General features: G+C 37.4%; 1 protein-coding gene and 1 pseudogene across 1 annotated transcript in view; both read right to left on the reverse strand.

Annotated features, from left to right (window-relative positions):
• LOC107646076 overlaps nucleotides 1–17,149 on the reverse strand; it is a 22,424-nt gene that overhangs the window by 2,513 nt on the left and 2,762 nt on the right. The gene's annotated exons all lie outside the window — the stretch shown is intronic.
• On the reverse strand, nucleotides 14,228–14,965 carry LOC107646077 (annotated as a pseudogene).

Raw genomic sequence — 17,149 nt, forward strand, 5'->3', positions numbered from 1 at the left:
TAATTTGTTACTCACATTTTGTTATTACTAAATATTTTCGATATGCATAAGAAATAGAGCCCGCTATGTTGTTACACAAATGAAATGGAATTGGAATATTCATCATTCCCTCGCATATTTCTCCAGGTAACTAGTTTCATTTCATTATTTGAAATGAGTCGTAACTCTTTTGGAGAGAGAGAGAGAAGAATAATGAGTCGTAACTCGTGATCTAATCCCTATCTCAATTTCCTCGTAACAGTTCGAAACGAGATGAAATTAAGATAAGGCAATGGATCGGAGTTATCTACTATATACTAAATAAACACAATGACTGGTCTCCTCCTGGGACCATAGTAAGGTATCTTTTTAATTATTTCCAAATTTCTAATTATTATCTCTAGAATCTTCGTGATAACTTTTATACGGAAAAACAATTAAAAAATCTTCACGATCACTATTGCTTATTGCTTAATACTACGTTCCAAGGTTGTTGCATGATTGTTTAGTACACTAATCCAGAAATGCCGTAGAGGTAACATCTTGCTTATCTGAGGTGTCGTTTTGATAAACCTTTTCGGGGCTCTTTTTTCTTGCTGATGGGATGCACGACCACCCACCTCTGGCGTATTAGTTTCCTATCCAAATGATGATGGTGGAGAAAGACAATAGTCGACAATCTTAAATGATTTGGCTTATTCAACTAATAAATTACTTTACATAATATGTTTTTTGGAGACTCATAATATATGTTTGTCTCAGTTATTATCTGTGTAAATAACTATTGATTATCTGTAGAATTATTATATCGAGATAATTACTTAAAAAATTAAAAAGTAATAGTTAAAAATTATTAAATAATTTGGCGATCAAATAGTCAAAAAAACGACATTAAATCACTTGTTTTAAAAAAAAAATTCAATAAACATTATTAACGATGTTGTTTTTAGGCTTGTTCCTGTGTGGATACTTGAAGGGGAGCTCGGCTTCTAAGAGTCGGCGTCGAGTTGTTATCTTTGGTGCCGATCTTTGAGCCTTGAGAAAGTCCGAGCTTTACGCTTGGAGGAATGTCTAATCGTGCAGAGTGTGAACAAGAAACAAGCGGGGAGTGTACCTGTAAAGGCACTTTGAAGCTTAAGTTAGTATTTAGAATTCAATCCGTCCCTTTAAGATAAAATATCATACCTTTATAGTTGAAGCAAGATAGGTCGGTTACATTTCTGTTGGTCTCCTGAATTGAAGAGGAATGATTAGGTTTTGATGGGTGATAACGTTATATTGGACGTTTTGATACCGAGTTATAACGTGATTTGTCGAGTAATAACGTAACTTGCCAAGTTATGATTGATTATGCCGAGTTATGATGTTGGATTTGTAACGGTCGGATCATAGCCCCCAAGCTTAGCCTGGGAAAGTGTTTTAATGAAGCAGGTTGAGCTTTTAATGAAGCATAAGTCGGCTATTGAGTAGGTGTATAACTTCGGGAGTGGATCCTCTCCAGTGAAGAAAAAATTGGATGGTGTCAATTGTGATCTCTCACCCTTCATTGCTTTCTCTCTTATATTTAATTTTGGTCCCACTTATAAAATTAGTGGTGAGAGATCACACTTCATTTCCTCAAGTGTTAAAAAAACTGGAGAGGATCCATTTCCGTATAACTTCGGGAGATGGGTTAGACTTGGAGCCCCCAGTTCAAGATGCTTTAGTAAAATAAAATAAAAAAGAAAAATAAAAATAAAAGAATATTAAAAGTGACCGTTTTTAATGAGAAGAGAGAGAAGTAATGATGGCATTAAGTGGCTTGTCATTTCCAATACTTCCCTGGACGGTTGATGTGATTTAGTAATGGGTATAGTGGAACTCAAGGGGTTGTGTAACTCTTGGTTAATTGCATTGGAATACCAATATTCATATGTGATATTTGAGATAAAAGTGGTTGTGAAGGTTCCAGAGAAAAGAGAATGAGTAAAAAAGGTATGTGGTAGATTTTTCTCCTTCTAATTTCTGCTGCATTGAGCTGCTGTGTTTGTCGTTCTGTTTCTATTATTTGTTAATGAGGTTTGAGAAAGATAAGAATGAGAAGATGGATTGGTCGTATGATTGGGTGAATGAAGATGTGAGTAGTCGAGTGTCTTTGTTTTGTGACTCTAATGCCATTAAGGAAATAGATTTGAAAAAGGTAGTGAGAGTAGGTTTTGGGTTACGTTTGGAGTTATTACCTTGTTCTGGGGATGATCGTGTTTTCCACAGAGGTGTTTCTTTTGAGTTCTTCTACATGTATAGTTGCGTCTTAGAGGAGTTGAGGGTGAAGCTTCCTTTTTCAGAGTTCCAATGTCAAGTTTTGAACCAGATGAATTGTGTTGCGTCTCGACTTCATCCTAATGGTTGGGCCTTCCTTCAAGATTTTGAAGTGTTGATGGAGTATTTGGAGGAGAAACCTATATTAGAGTTGTTCTTTACGATGTTTCAGGCGAAAAGGGTGTGTAAGGGGGGTTGGGTGAATCTGAATAGCTTGCCGGGTTTTGGTATTTTCAAGCTTTATAAATCTTCGTTTAAGAACTTTAAAGAGATGTACCTCAAAGTTCGGAGTGTTGAGGATGATTTTCCTTTTTATTTAGACGAGGACTTGTGTGAGAGGTTTCCGTTGTGGTGGTGTTTGGAACCTTAGAATATCCTCGGATTCGAAACCATAAGTCTGAGAGTTGAGTGTGTGATTGAGTATCTGGTTGAAGTTGTTGACCGTAAGGATTTGATATCTGTTTTTGAGTTGTTACAATGGGACGATAATAGACAGCCTGTGATGGATTACTTAGGTATCCATTCTGTGTTTTTGCCATTCTGCTCATTTTGATATTCAGTTTTCTTATGAAAAATGTTTCTTGATGTTTTTGGTAGGTGGTAAGTATCCTAGAGTTTCGGCAGCTACGTTGAGAGCTCGAGTTAGGACTAAAAATGTAGACAAAGAGGAATCGAATTCTAAGCCGGAGAAGGTCGCCGCTGCTTGAGGAGAGGTTAATCAACCTCGTCCGAGAAGAAAGAATGTCATTTTGAAAAAGAGGAAAACGGATGTGGTCGATTTGTCCGGGAAATCGGATGATGATGGTGATGATCTTCCCGTTGAGGAAATTCATAAATTTATGGACAACCATAAAAAGCTTCATGTCACTACTGATCAAAGTGATGGCTTATCTGTTTGGAGTAGAGATTTTCCTTTCATGGCTGTAGCCGATGATTTTTGCCAATCATCTACTAATGTTAGCTTGGCCAGTGAGGTCGGAGATGTGGCTATTGGCCAGTATATACAGGTAGAGATTATGTTGTTAATATATGTATTTTGTGAACAGTTTCATGTAATGATCATTTGTGTTTTTTAGGTTATTGGTTTAAGGTTGGCTAGTTTGGGTCGTAGCCAAGAGGTGAAGCATAAGAAGCTGGTTGGTTGCACAGAAGATCTAAGTTCGTTGAAGGAGGAGTTGGAGTCAAAGAAGGCAACGATTTCTCAGTTGGAAGTTAAGTTAGGTGCAAGTGAGAAGGAGTTGAAGTTACTGAAGGAGAACTATGCCAAGGAAGTTGATAATTTGAAGAAGAAGGAAGCTGATTTGACAGGCATGGAGACAAGGATGATTGAGTTAACTGCCCAAATGAAGGCTTTAGAAAAAGGTAGGATACTGATATTTTGTATATAATTGAACAGATTTAGTTTTTCTGATTTGTTCGGCAATTGTCATGTGTGCGACAATTGTTGTTTGATCAATGGTGTCCGAATCGATCGGCGATTGTTTATTTGTCGTTTGATGGAGAATTGTTGTTTGATCGGTAGTTTTCCGATTTGGTCGGCCGTAGTTAATTGATCGATAATTCTTTGTTTGATCGGTAATTGTTGTTCGGGAAACCGTGATAGGTTTGATTGTGAATAGAGTTCGGAATGATAAGAGTATAATTTTGAGAAAATAATGGGATTTAAAAATAAAAGACTGATGTATATTGAAAGACCTTTGATTACAAAGGCGCAGGTAGGCCAGCCTCGTTAAAACCTCTCCAAGCAAAATCCGTTTTTGGGAAAAAATCTTGGCAATAGGAGAAAGAGTACTCGCCTGTCCCTGACTTTTAACTGTAGTATAACTTTAAAGATGATACATTCCAAGTGTTAGGCATAGTATTACCACCTAGGGTTTGTAGATGGTAGGCTCCGTTGCCGATGACTTCTATGATTCGGTAAGGTCCCTCCCAGTTAGCTGCTAATTTGCCATGGCTTGATGGTTTTCTAGCCTGTTCGGTTCTTCTAAGCACAAGGTCATTTACTTGGAAAGACCTTGGGTGAATTCTTTGATTGCATCGCCGAGCTATGTGCTGTTGCATAGCTCGGTGTTTGATTGCTGTTGAAGATCAAACTTCTTCAAGGAGGTCGAGTTCGGATTGCCTAGCTTCGTCTTTTGTAGTATGGTCGGCCACTTGAGCGTGTAGTGAGGCTTGAGAGATCTCCACAGGTATCATTGTGTCAGAGTTGTATACTAATCGGAAAGGTGTTTCCTGTGTGGTTGAGTGGATGGTGGTGTTATATCCCCATATGATCTCTGAGATGAGTTCGGCCCAAAGCCCTTTGGCATTGTCTAGTTTCTTCCTTAAAGCATGGAGGATGACCTTATTCGCAGCCTCTGCTAGCCCATTTGTTTGTGGGTGCTCTACTTATGAGAAATGATGTTTGACCTTTAAATTCTGCAAAAAGGAGATGAACTTTTGATCAACAAACTGGCGGCCATTATCGGTGATAATGTGCCGAGAAATGCCGAATCTACAGATAATATGCTTCCATACAAAGGAAATCATTTGTTGTGAGGTGATCTTTGCTAAGGGTTGTGCTTCTATCCATTTTGAGAAGTAATCAATTGCGACTATTAGAAATTTTACCTGGCCGGTCGCTAAGGGGAAAGGACCGAGGATGTCGAGCCCCCATTGGTTGAACGGCCAACTTACCTCAGAACAGTGTAGGAGTTTGGCGGGCAGGTGTGTGATCGGACTGTGTTTTTGGCAGTTGTCACAACTTTTGACTTTTGTTTTACAATCTTGTTGCAGCGTCGGCTAATAGAAACCAACTTTGAGGATCTTTGTAGATAGGCTTCGGGCTCCGAGGTGTGTACCACAGATTCCTTCATGTACCTCAGCAAGCGCAAGATCGGCTTCTCCTCTCCAAAGACATTTTGGTAAAGGACGAGAGAATCCTCGTTTATATAGGCAATTGTTATAAATCGTAAAGAATGAGGCTTGTTGGCGAAAGTGCCGAAGGTTTTCGACTTCGCCTGGCAAGATCCCTGTCCGAAGATAGTTTACGTATAGTGTTCTCCAATCTGCATCCTGTGTTACACTTAGAACTTCTGTTAATTCTATACTGGGTTTAATTAGGGTTGATCGGTGAAGGGAGGAATTATTTGTTAGTGTGCTTGCGAGTTTAGAGAGGATGTCAGCTCGACTATTGTTCTCTCGAGGTATATGTTCGATGTCACATTTATGAAATTTTGAAAGTAAAGTTTGAACAATTGCAAGGTATTTGGATAATAGAGGGTCTTTTACCTGGTACAACTTGTTTACCTGCTGTACAATGAGCAGAGAATCACAGTATACCTTAAGCTCAGCTATGTTGAGATCGGATGCTAGTCTGAGGCTGGCAATAAGAGCTTCATACTCACTCTGATTGTTGCTCACCTTGAAGGAAAAGTGTAGCGATTTCTCAATAACATTACCATTTCCATCATCGAGTATGATCCCGGCGCCACACTCGTGTAGGTTAGAGGAGCCGTCTACATACAAAGACCAGTCTGGTGAACTTTCAGCGATGTTTGGGACTATAAATTTGGCAATGAAATCAGCCAAGAATTGAGATTTGATAGATGATCGTCCTTGGTATCTGATGTCGAACTCAGAAAGTTCGACCGACCATTTTACTAGTCGGCCAGCAAGCTCTGGTTTCTGAAGGATTTGTCACAGAGGTTGATCTATCCAAACATGGATGACATGACTCTGGAAGTATGGCCGTAGTCTTCTTGCCGATAAGACAAGAGCTAAGACCAGCTTCTCAATGCTCGGATAGCGAAGTTCAGCATTCTGTAGTGTTTTGCTGGTGAAATAGATCAGCAACTGCTGTTTTTGCCTTTCTGCAATAAGAGCGGAGCTTACAGCCCAGTTAGTCACAGATAAATATAAAAATAATGGTTCCCCTTGAAGGGTTTGTAAAATTGATGGTTTTGAAAGTGTATCTTTGATGGTTGTGAATGTTTGTTCACATTCATCGGTCCATTGGAAAGCCTTTTTCTTTCTTAAAGTTTGAAAGAAACATAAAGACTTAGAAGCTAGGCGAGGTAAGCATCTAGAAAGTGTAGCAAGTCTCCCTGTCAACCGTTAGACTTCTTTGATAGTTTGTGGGCTTGTCATGTCCAAAACAGCTCGGCATTTTTCTGGATTCACTTCGATACCTCGACTAGTGAGCATGAAGCTGAGGAATTGGCCACTTTGTACGCCAAAGGCGCAGTTCTCGAGGTTTAGCCGCATGTTGTATTTTCGTATTTGACCGAAGATTTCTGCCAGGTCATCAAGATGGTTGTTGCCGAGCTTCGTTTTGGCGACCATATTGTCAACATAGACCTCAATATTCCTGCCAATCTGTCGGGCGAATACTTTGTCCATTAGGCGTTGATATGTTGCACCTGTATTCTTAAGGCCAAATGGCATGAGTTTATAACAGTAGTTTCCATATTCAGTAATAAAGGCTGTCTTACTTTGATCGAATTGATGCATTTGAATCTAGTTATAGCCAGAGTATGCATCCATGAAGCTAAGTTTTTCATAACCAGATGCATTATCAACTAAACAGTCAATAGATGGTAAGGGATATGAGTCTTTTGGGCATACTTTGTTGAGATCGATGAAATCAACACACATGCGCCATTTACTGTTATGTTTTTTCACCATGACGACATTTGCCAGCCATGTTGTGAATCTGATTTCCTGAATGAAGCCGACATTGATGAGCTTCTTGGTTTCTTCCAGAGAGGCTTGTTTGCAGTCATGGCAGAGGTTTCGCTTTTTCTGTGCTATAGGTCGGATAGAAGGATCTAATGCCAGTTTGTGGGATATGATAGATGGGTCAATTCCTGGCATATCAGCTGGGGTCCAAACAAACAAGTCGGCATTTTATTGTAGGAATGTTCGGTATATGACCTTCTCTTCTGAGCTTAGTGTGGATCCAACATAAGTGAATTTTTTCGAGCTATCTGTGAAATAGATTTTATGCAGGTCTTCGGTCGGGGTTAGTCGTTCTAGGCTTCTTGCCCTGGGATCAAGGTCGGCCAGGACTGGTAGCTCGGCTTGGTTGCTGATACTATTCACGCGGGCTTGCGTACTTTGATTTGGTTTTTTGAAACTGTTGTTGTAGCATTCTCTGGCCTCTCAGGCATCGCTGTGAATGGTTGCAATTGTATTATCCTGTAAAGGGAACTTAACACAGAGATGAATTGTAGAAACAATAGCGCCGAACCTATTTAAAAAAGGTCGGCCAAGTATCAAATTGTAAGGACTAAAACAGTCAACGACAAAGTATTGAATATCTGAAGTTTTTGATAAGGAAACCTCACCAAGTGTGGTTTGAAACCACACAGAGCCCATAACCGGGACCCTCTCTCCTGAGAAACCGACCATGTCTCCAGTGGAAGGTTGGAGGATGTTGTTGCTCAATTTCATCTTCTGAAATGTGGAGTAAAAGAGAACATCGGCACTGCTCCCTGGGTCCAGTAAAACCTTTTTGACTAGGAGATCTTCAAGCTCTAGGGAAATCACGACTGGGTCGTCTAGATTTGTTACATTGCTGTTAAGTTCGGATGTCTGGAATGTTATATGAGGAAAATGTGGAGGTGTCTGCTGTTGATGTTGATCGGCTTCAATGGAAAGCATAGCTCGGTAAGACCGCTTTCTTACCGAGCTTGTGGCCTCTCCACCTGCAAAACCTCCAGAAATATAGTTAATAATACGTCTTGGTTGGTCGGTAGGATTGGTGTTCGGTCGATCTTTATTTCGGCCATGCTGTGTTGCCGAGCTTTGGTCACCAGGGAGAGGTGCGCATCGTTGTTTGTGGCCACCGATGTACTTGTCGAGATGACCTTGCCGAGCTAACCGCTCCAGAAGGTCTTTGGTGATGACACACTCGTCAGTAGTGTGTCCATGCTTTTGATGAAAAGAGCAGTATTTTGATATGTCTGCTCCTTTTAAATTTGGATAGCTGCCGGCTTTTCTTGGTGGCTTGATCAACTTTGAATTCAAGATTTTCTTGATGATGTCGTCATGCTTGGTGTTGAACTGAGTATAAGATTTATATTGGGGAGTTGGTTTGAAGTTTTTCTTCCTATCTCGTGCTTTGTCGTCGTCTCTGTATTGTGGTTTCTCTGTTTTTCGAGCCTGTCGGAGTTCTTCGATGTCAATCTGACTTTTCGCCTTTTCATGGAACTCGGCCATAGTTTTAGGTTTGGCCACGGCAATGGTCTCCTGGAATTTTCCTGTTCGGAGTTCACTTTTTATTGCATGCAGTTCCACCTCGGGGTGGAGATCGGGTATACTCATGGCTATCTTTGTGAAGCGCGTCATGTAGTCTCTGAGGCTTTCATGATGGCCTTGTTTGATTGTGTTCAAGTAATCGGAGTGACGTAGATAAATGGCTGATCCAGCAAAATACTCCTCGAAGGGCTTTGATAGGTCTCGAAAACGAGAAACAGAATCTGCAGGCAAAGAACAAAACCAATCAAGTATAGGACCGTCTAAGTAAGATGGAAAACAACGACATAAAACATTATCAGATGCACCGTTTATTATCATTATGGAGGTGAACTTTTTGATGTATTTCTTCGGGTCACCTAGCCCATCATAGGGGATTAGGGTGGTTGGCAAAGTGAACCTCCTGGGCAACACGAAGTTCATCACCTCGGCCGTGAATGGCCCAGGAGAGTTTTCTAGGTTGTCATCCTCGTCTTCTGGCCGAGCTTCTTCATTGTGCTCAGGTTGCTCTTCTTCGTGCCGAGTAGTTTCGGAGACATGCGTCGGGCCTGACTGATGCTCGGCTTCTTCCGTTCGTTCTTGTCGATCATTGTTATTTTCGATCCGGGTATTATTCAGATTAGTAATCTGATTTACCATTCTTTGGTTCTCTTCGGCCATGCCCTGGTTGGCTTGCCGTAACTCGGTCACCATTTGAAGAAGTTCAGATGGCGTAGGTGGAAGCTGCTCAACCATGGCTCCAGGCGAGAACGTCGAGGCCGGTGATATAAAGAAAGAATTATATTCTCAACCCCACGGTTGGCGCCAATTGTTCCTGTGTGGATACCTGGAGGGGAGCTCGGCTTCTGGGAGTCGGCGTCGAGTTGTTATCTTCGGTGCCGATCTTTGAGCCTTGAGAAAGTATGAGCTTTACGCTTGGGGGAATGTCCAATCGTGCAGAGTGTGAACAAGAAACAAGGGGGGAGTGTACCTGCAAAAGCACTCCGAAGTTTAAGTTAGTATTCAGAATTCAATCCGTCCCTTTAAGATAAAATATCATACCTTTATAGTTGAAGTAAGATAGGTCGGTTACATTTCTATTGGTCTCCTGAATTGAAGAGGAATGATTAGGTTTTGATGGGTGATAATGTTATATTGGACGTTTTGATACCAAGCTATAACGTGATTTGCCGAGTAATAACGTAACTTGCGGAGTTATGATTGATTATGCCGAGTTATGATGTTGGATTTGTAACGGTCGGATCAAGGCTACTTGAGTGCCAAAATAAAACGACGTCATTTTACAGAGTCCAACATAGTATTCGAATGTGCACATCAGCATTCCGTTAATGTTTATGAGTTGAAAATTATCTCAGAGACTAACATGAGTCGTGTTCATAAAATTTAAAGACTAAGTAGAGACAATTAAAATTTTAAAAATTAAATTAAAGCTCGTTTATAAATTTAGAGACCAAACTTAACATTATCTTTATTTAATATAATATGTTTTCATATTTTTATGTAAAAATATTTTCTTGTGGGTAGCTTTTTATATTTTACTTTAGATCTCTTCTAATTAAAAAGCATAGAATTAGACGTTACAAATAGAACTCAACTAAAATTTTTATACAATTAATATTGAAATGAAGCTTAGATAATATATTTAATTATGTTTTGGAACATAACTTAAATATACTATTAGTATAAAACTATTTTATATTATTAATAATATATTATTATATTTATTGGTTTATAATTTTAGGAATAAGTATTATTTTGGTCTTTAAAATTTGGTATCAAAATCAAAATCTTCTTTAACATTTTATTTTTTGTTTTAAAATGGTATCAAACGATACATTTAGTATTAAAATCATCATTTTTAACACAATAATTTTAATTTCAGAGAGAGTCTAACTTCAAAAATCATTGAAGATCCTAATTTAAAATATTTGAACCCTAACTTTAAAAAATTGGGAATATAAATTTTAACTTGTTTGTAATGACAGCAACAATGAAGCTGCATGGTGGTGGTGGTAGTGAATGTAGACGATGGTACTGGCAGTAAATGTGGATGGTGGTGGCACTGCACAGAAAAGTTGTGGTAGTAGGGTGTCACAGAGGTGGCGGCAGGGGACAACATAGACGTAGGCAGGCAGGGGATGCGTGCACTATGAGAAAAACAATGAGTGTTGTTAGAAAAACAAATAAAATTCGATGGTACAATGGTTACTGTCGGATTTTGCGTCGGTATTTATCCAACGGAATAAACCTCACCGTTAACATATTACGGTTCAATTTTTGCGTCCAACAATAATTTCTGTCGGATTTAACGGCCGAATATGGTTACTAAGAAAATGGAATCTATTGAACGTCACCGTCGGATATTTTTCGACGGTAACATTAGCGTCATAGCATACGTATCCGTGCCATCTCACTAGCAGATTAATCCGACAGTAATTCGACAAAAATATTTTTTAATTTTTTTTTTAAAATTGACTGGGCTGTTATCATTGGTATATTCCGACGGTAATTCCGAGAGTAGTCTTTTTTATTTTTTAATAATCTTTTTCCGTCCATCTATAATGTACACTGGTAATTAATAATTAAAACAATGTTTTAAATTTAATGTGAAATATCAAACATACAAATTAAAAATACAGAATTATGGTAATTGAAATATCTGAAACAATATTATTATATTACATTGTTCTCAAAGTTTGGTAAAAAAAAAATACATATAATAGAACTATATTTACATTAACCCTATTCAGATAATCTTCTTTCTCTGGTTCACCATCCTCCTCTTCCGAGATAGTTTCTTGATCATTGAATTCGTCTTCCTCTTTTTCGTCGCTATCGACCCCATCCTCTTCTTGAAGATCGTTGTCTTCCAGTGGCAGTGCGTCGTCATCTATTCCAAGATTAATAATGTCATCATCTATAACAGTCGACTTAAGGATGATCGGCTCGCCGGTATTAACCACCATTTTCGAAGGAGTTGAATCATCAATCTGGTAAGGTTCCTGACCTTCTGTCCTATCATTAGACTCAATGCGGCCTCTTGATTAGTCTTAACCACAATCACCCAACTAGACTTGCATAAAACTGAATAATACAAATAGTATACATGCAGTGCATTTTGAGGTAAAATAAAAGGAGTGTAGTGCCTATGTTTCCTTGTTACATTAACTTCAGTGATATCGTAGTCCTTGTGCTTTTGTGTTCCTTGTCGTGAACTTGGATAGTACCATTCAAATTTAAACACGCACACCTTGTACATAGTGCGACAGAAATACTCTAATTGAAGTATGTTGTGCAACACACCAAGCCAATCAGAATGACCACCGCCTGAATTTTCATGAATCCAATGCAAACTTCAGTATTATCTGTTTTCTTTCCAATCAACCACTGTAAAGAATGAAACCGGTATCTATTAACGTTGATATTGGGTAGCTAATATCCTTATTTATTAGCCCCAACTCAATAGAACTAGTTCTGAATCTGTTGTGTAAATTATATGCACGCTTACGTATTTTTTGAACTAATGTGGAAAATTGTTCAATTGGGTATCAGGATTTGCCTCTTGAAATAACCTACCCAATTTTCTTCTGACGATAAATCACCAAAACGACATGTTTCATTAAACCGTGATATCGACAGAATATAGCGATGGAAATCCGACGGTAACGTTGGCGCCAGTGAGTTATATTTTCGCGCTAATAATTACCATCGGCTTTAGCGACGAAAAATCTCTCCCGACGGTAATTTTTTATGGCAACGAATTCCTTCTTTCCGTTGAAAAATCCAATGATAAATTCGCCGGTACTGATCGACGCTAAATCCGATAGTAATTCTAATGGTATTCAATGTTTTTTTTTGTAGTGGCGGCAGTGATGTTAGAAACACGAGGAGAGTCACCGATGGTATGACAGGAAAGAAGACGAATAGCCAAATTGTGTTGTTTGTGGTGTGACAAAAGAAAAGACGGAGAGACAAACTGCGTGAAGGGAGCTAATTGAAGAGAGAGAGAGAGAGAAAAAACTACAGTGGGATAGTTTTGACCATAGAAGATGGTGACTTTAAAAAAGATGAAAATGGGAGAAGGTAGAAAGAAGGATGACAAAAAAAAGAAAAAAAGAAGAGTAAAAAAGAGAGCGTTTTTTATTTTAATTATTAAACTTTATAAAGGATAAATTTAGAGTTAATTATTTTTTATATGATGGATGAAATTGTGTATTACGTTGGTATGAGTTAAAATGGGTGTATTTCACAAATGTGATGCATAATACAAATCGTTACTTACGATTTGCAAAACAAAAGAAATCGTTATTCACGATTTCATAAATTACACTTTTTTTAAATTAAAAAATTGAAATCGTAACTCACGATTTCCTTTCTTTTTTTGTTTTATTTGAAATCGTAACTCACGATTTCTGTTAACTTTTTTTATTTTTTTGTCTTATTTGAAATCGTTATTCACGATTTCTTTTTATCCCATATCACTGCATTACACCAAAACATCATAATATTAACGAAAAACACCAATAATAACCCAATATAAAAAAAAATTAGCCATAAATTTATCAAAAAGATTACTTTAATACTAAATGTAATGTTTGAGAATTATTTTAAACAAAAAAAGACTAAAAATAATTTTAATTTTGACTCCTATGCTTTAATGTCTATGACAAATTTGTAATGGGTAGGACAGATAATACAAGAACTTTGCTATAGACATATAAAATTTGGATTAGTTGGAAAGCAAGTCCTTCATGGAGATTGTGTTACTAGTTTGTGGTCGTTGGAAAGAGGTTTGGATTAGATTTTTAGCTCTAATTACATCTAATTTGAAAGAGAACAGCTAGGGAACTAAAAGCATATCAGCCAAAAATCAGCCAAAATGTGTTTGTGCTCCGTGATTTCAGGAGCGGTTTTCGAACATATTATTCAAAAAGTGATTTTAATTAAACGGTTTTGTTTACTTTTTGGCTTGTCACATTTTGGTTCATATACTTTTCCATAATATAAAATACTTTAATTGGAAATATGCAAATATAAAACTAAAGAGTTTTCTAGTCTAGCAATGGATTAGATGAATGAGCATGTCAGCATCAACTGCAATGCATATCACCAATCAAGTGTACGCTTTTTTTTTCCTGGGAGAAATATAGAATCATAAACCAACCATATACCATATCTAAATGCATGTATGTGATGCCATTTCAAAATAAAGCATGGATTGGATGTCTTACTTTTCAACTTTAATGACAGGCTCTTCAATATTTGCTTGTCATATTTTGATTTTCTTACAGTTCGTGTGTTTTTTTTTTTAATAAATGACATCAATCATATCTTGGACGATATACTCAAATCGAACCCGAAAACCGCATGATATCATTTCTATCTGTGTTCGATTATTCATTTTACAACTAGCGTTTCGTTAATGATAAAAATCCTATCTAACACTATATTGTAATTAAACAAGTTAATCTTTCATATGAACTATAGACTGATAAGTTGAATTATTTACATACAAATAGCGGAAGACTAACACTATTTTTGAATTTTTCTTACTATTTTCGACATAAATATTAAAACGAATCTATATAAATTATTCATACTACATACTATTCATTTAATTTATTTTTATCTTATGTGAAGCAATTATATGGGATATATACTAGAATTTCTTATGTGGTTTAAGTTAAAAAAAAAAAATAGTGAACCCACAAAATATTATGTTTGCAGAGCAACCAAAAATTTCTGATATAATAAGTATATCCGTTTCGTCAATTTGATCACAACATACACCAATTTTTCGATAAATCTATCGTGACGAAACGTTGACTTCTTCAGACGATAATGTTACAAATTAAGTTTTACATACATATAAGAAAACTTAACCAAGTAAATATATTTGTTGGCACATCATTATTGTATCATGCTTCATGAAAGATGCAACAGTTGAACACATTGATAGTCTACTTTCATAGATCCATGAAGAATAACCATCAAACCCTAATATTCAGTTATCATGAGTCTTGCACTCGATGGTCTCCGGGTTGTCCTTACAGAAGTCCTCAAGCGGATCTGAGTCCTTCAGCCTGTCCCTGGCGTGGCTGGCGGCGGCGCTCAGTTCCTCTACCTCATCCCACGCCGCCACGCACTCTCCGCTCGCCGGATCCTCCGAGCACGTCTCCTGCGCGTTGGCCGAACACTCGCCAAGCGACCAGATCCGGTCATTCCCGCGGGGAACTTCACGACGTGGCAGTTTCGCGGCGACTCGGACGACGATGCGTTGAAAGCTACAACCCTGGGCGTTGAACGGCTAATAAGACCTGAAATTGTTGCCATGCTATTGCTATCTTTCTCTTCTTCGAGTTTGTTTTCTTCTCGTTTGATGTTCAAGTTCTGTTTGTGTTCGGTGATTTTATGATGATGATGAATCTGAAGGGGATAAGATTGGAGTGGCTTTGGAAATTGGAAGTTATAAGTGACCCTTCTGTGGATTTGCGAACACATATTTCTTATCTGCTTTTGCCCAATCATTATGTGACACTTAGGATTCCGATCTGATATTTTCTTTAGAAAAGAAATTACTTTATCCTTTCTGTTTTTCACCAATGAATATCTATTTATCTGGGATTTTTTTAAATAAATTATTTAAATTTTTATATTTACAGCTATATAAAATTTTCAAATTATTTTTGTTTTTATTATCTATCTTGTGTACAGTGATAACAAATTGATCTAATTCATATAAAGTTATTGAGTAAATGCTCAAAATAGTCCATCAATTTCAAATCGCTATTCAATTTAGTTCTCGATTTTTTAAAATGACCAATTAAAAATTTAAAAAAATGCATCTCCATTAGTCTCTTGCAGAAGTGCCGTCTAAACATTGATGATGTGGCATTTCAACTGTATGCTTATGTGTACCAAATTTGACTTTGATTCAAATTAGTACATGAAATTGCTTAATAATATTAAAATTTGTCCATTTTCAATTATAAAACCCTAATCCCCAAATTATTGTCTTCTCTTCTTCGATCTATCTGCTGTCTTCTTCTCTTCTTCGACCTCTCCACTATCGACCTCTCCACTATCTTCCAGTTCATCTTGTTTTCTCGTCTGCATGAGTGATGATGGGTGGTGGGAGAGAAGTCAAAGTAGTTCAAGTAGGAACAACAAACTCTGTAGGGAGACCTTATTATGCCAGCAAAAGAATGTGCAACAAGGGAGGTAAGAACGCTGTTTTCTGTAATTGCAGACTTCGGATGGTGATGAAGTACTCAACGACAACAGAGAATCCTGATAGACTATTTTATGGTTGTCCAAACTATGAGGTAAGGTTATGGCTTTAAATAAAATGTTAAGATAGTTTCACTTTGAGTTTGGATTCACTTGCGTTTTTTACTTTGCAGTATAGAATCAATTGTAATTTTTTTCTGTTGGGTTGATGGAGGTGAATAACCAGTTTGTGCAACACCCATTTCACAAAACAGTTTGCATGAGTTCAATTGAAAAATGACAAACTTAGAAAGTGATGTTAAGACCTTGAAGATGATGACAATGGTTACTTTCTTAAAAGTGGAAAATATATTTTAGTTTAATGGACGAACCTGCAAGGATACATATAATTTAAATCTGTATCGAACTTAAAATTAATCCAACCACATTAACTTGTAATTAAAATAGTTTTTAGGTAAGTGTACTGATATTGTAGTTCAGGATAAATATGAACTGGAAGATAGCGGAGATGACGAAGAAGAGAAAAAGACAGGAGAGAGATCGAAGAAGAGAAAACAATAATTTGGGGATTAGGGTTTTATAATTGAAAATGGATTAATTTGGATATTATTAAGAAATTTCAGGTACCAATTTGAATCAAATTCAAGTTTGGTACACATCAGCATGCAATTGGAATGCCACATCATCAACGTTTAGACGGCACTTCTACAAGGGACTAACGGAGATGCACTTTTTCGAATTTCAGGGATTTAATTGGTCATTTTAAAAAGTCGAGGACTAAATTAAATAGCGATTTAAAATTCAGGGACTATTTTGGACATTTACTCTAAAGTTATTTATCCCATCTCACCAAGCGAATATTTACATATATAACAAACCAATTAAATCCAATTATAATATTTTGAAGTGAACTAAATTTAAAAATTGATTCCTCCGAGTACTGGGGTGGCCGAGCTTTAGCGATTCCGAGCAGATTGCTGGCGGGAAGGAAGAGCTATACGTCGGCCAGGACTGAACACCGCGGTGGGAATACCTGCAAAAGATACTTCGACGCTTAAGTCAATAATAATCTCTAGTGAGTGTATCAAGTAAATATGAAGATGAGAATAGAACATGATCTTTAGCCGAGGATACTAATTCGGCTTTATAGACGTTGTTTTACCCGTTTGTTGTGGATAAGTCCGAGTTTGTAGGATGGTTATCGTATTCTGTTTTGGTGATCAGATTTGTTGAGCACGTTTCTTTATTTTCAAATAAGTGGGTCCGGTTTTATTTGTTTACGTTCCGAGCTTTTTGGGCGGCCGAGGTATGTGGTGACGTATCAAAAATTAAATCGATATAATACAAATTATAATTGTTTGAATCAAATTAAATTAGATTCAAAAATAAAATCAAATTGATATAA

Source organism: Arachis ipaensis, chromosome B06 (genome assembly GCF_000816755.2).
Source record: "Arachis ipaensis cultivar K30076 chromosome B06, Araip1.1, whole genome shotgun sequence".
NCBI lineage: Eukaryota > Viridiplantae > Streptophyta > Magnoliopsida > Fabales > Fabaceae > Arachis > Arachis ipaensis.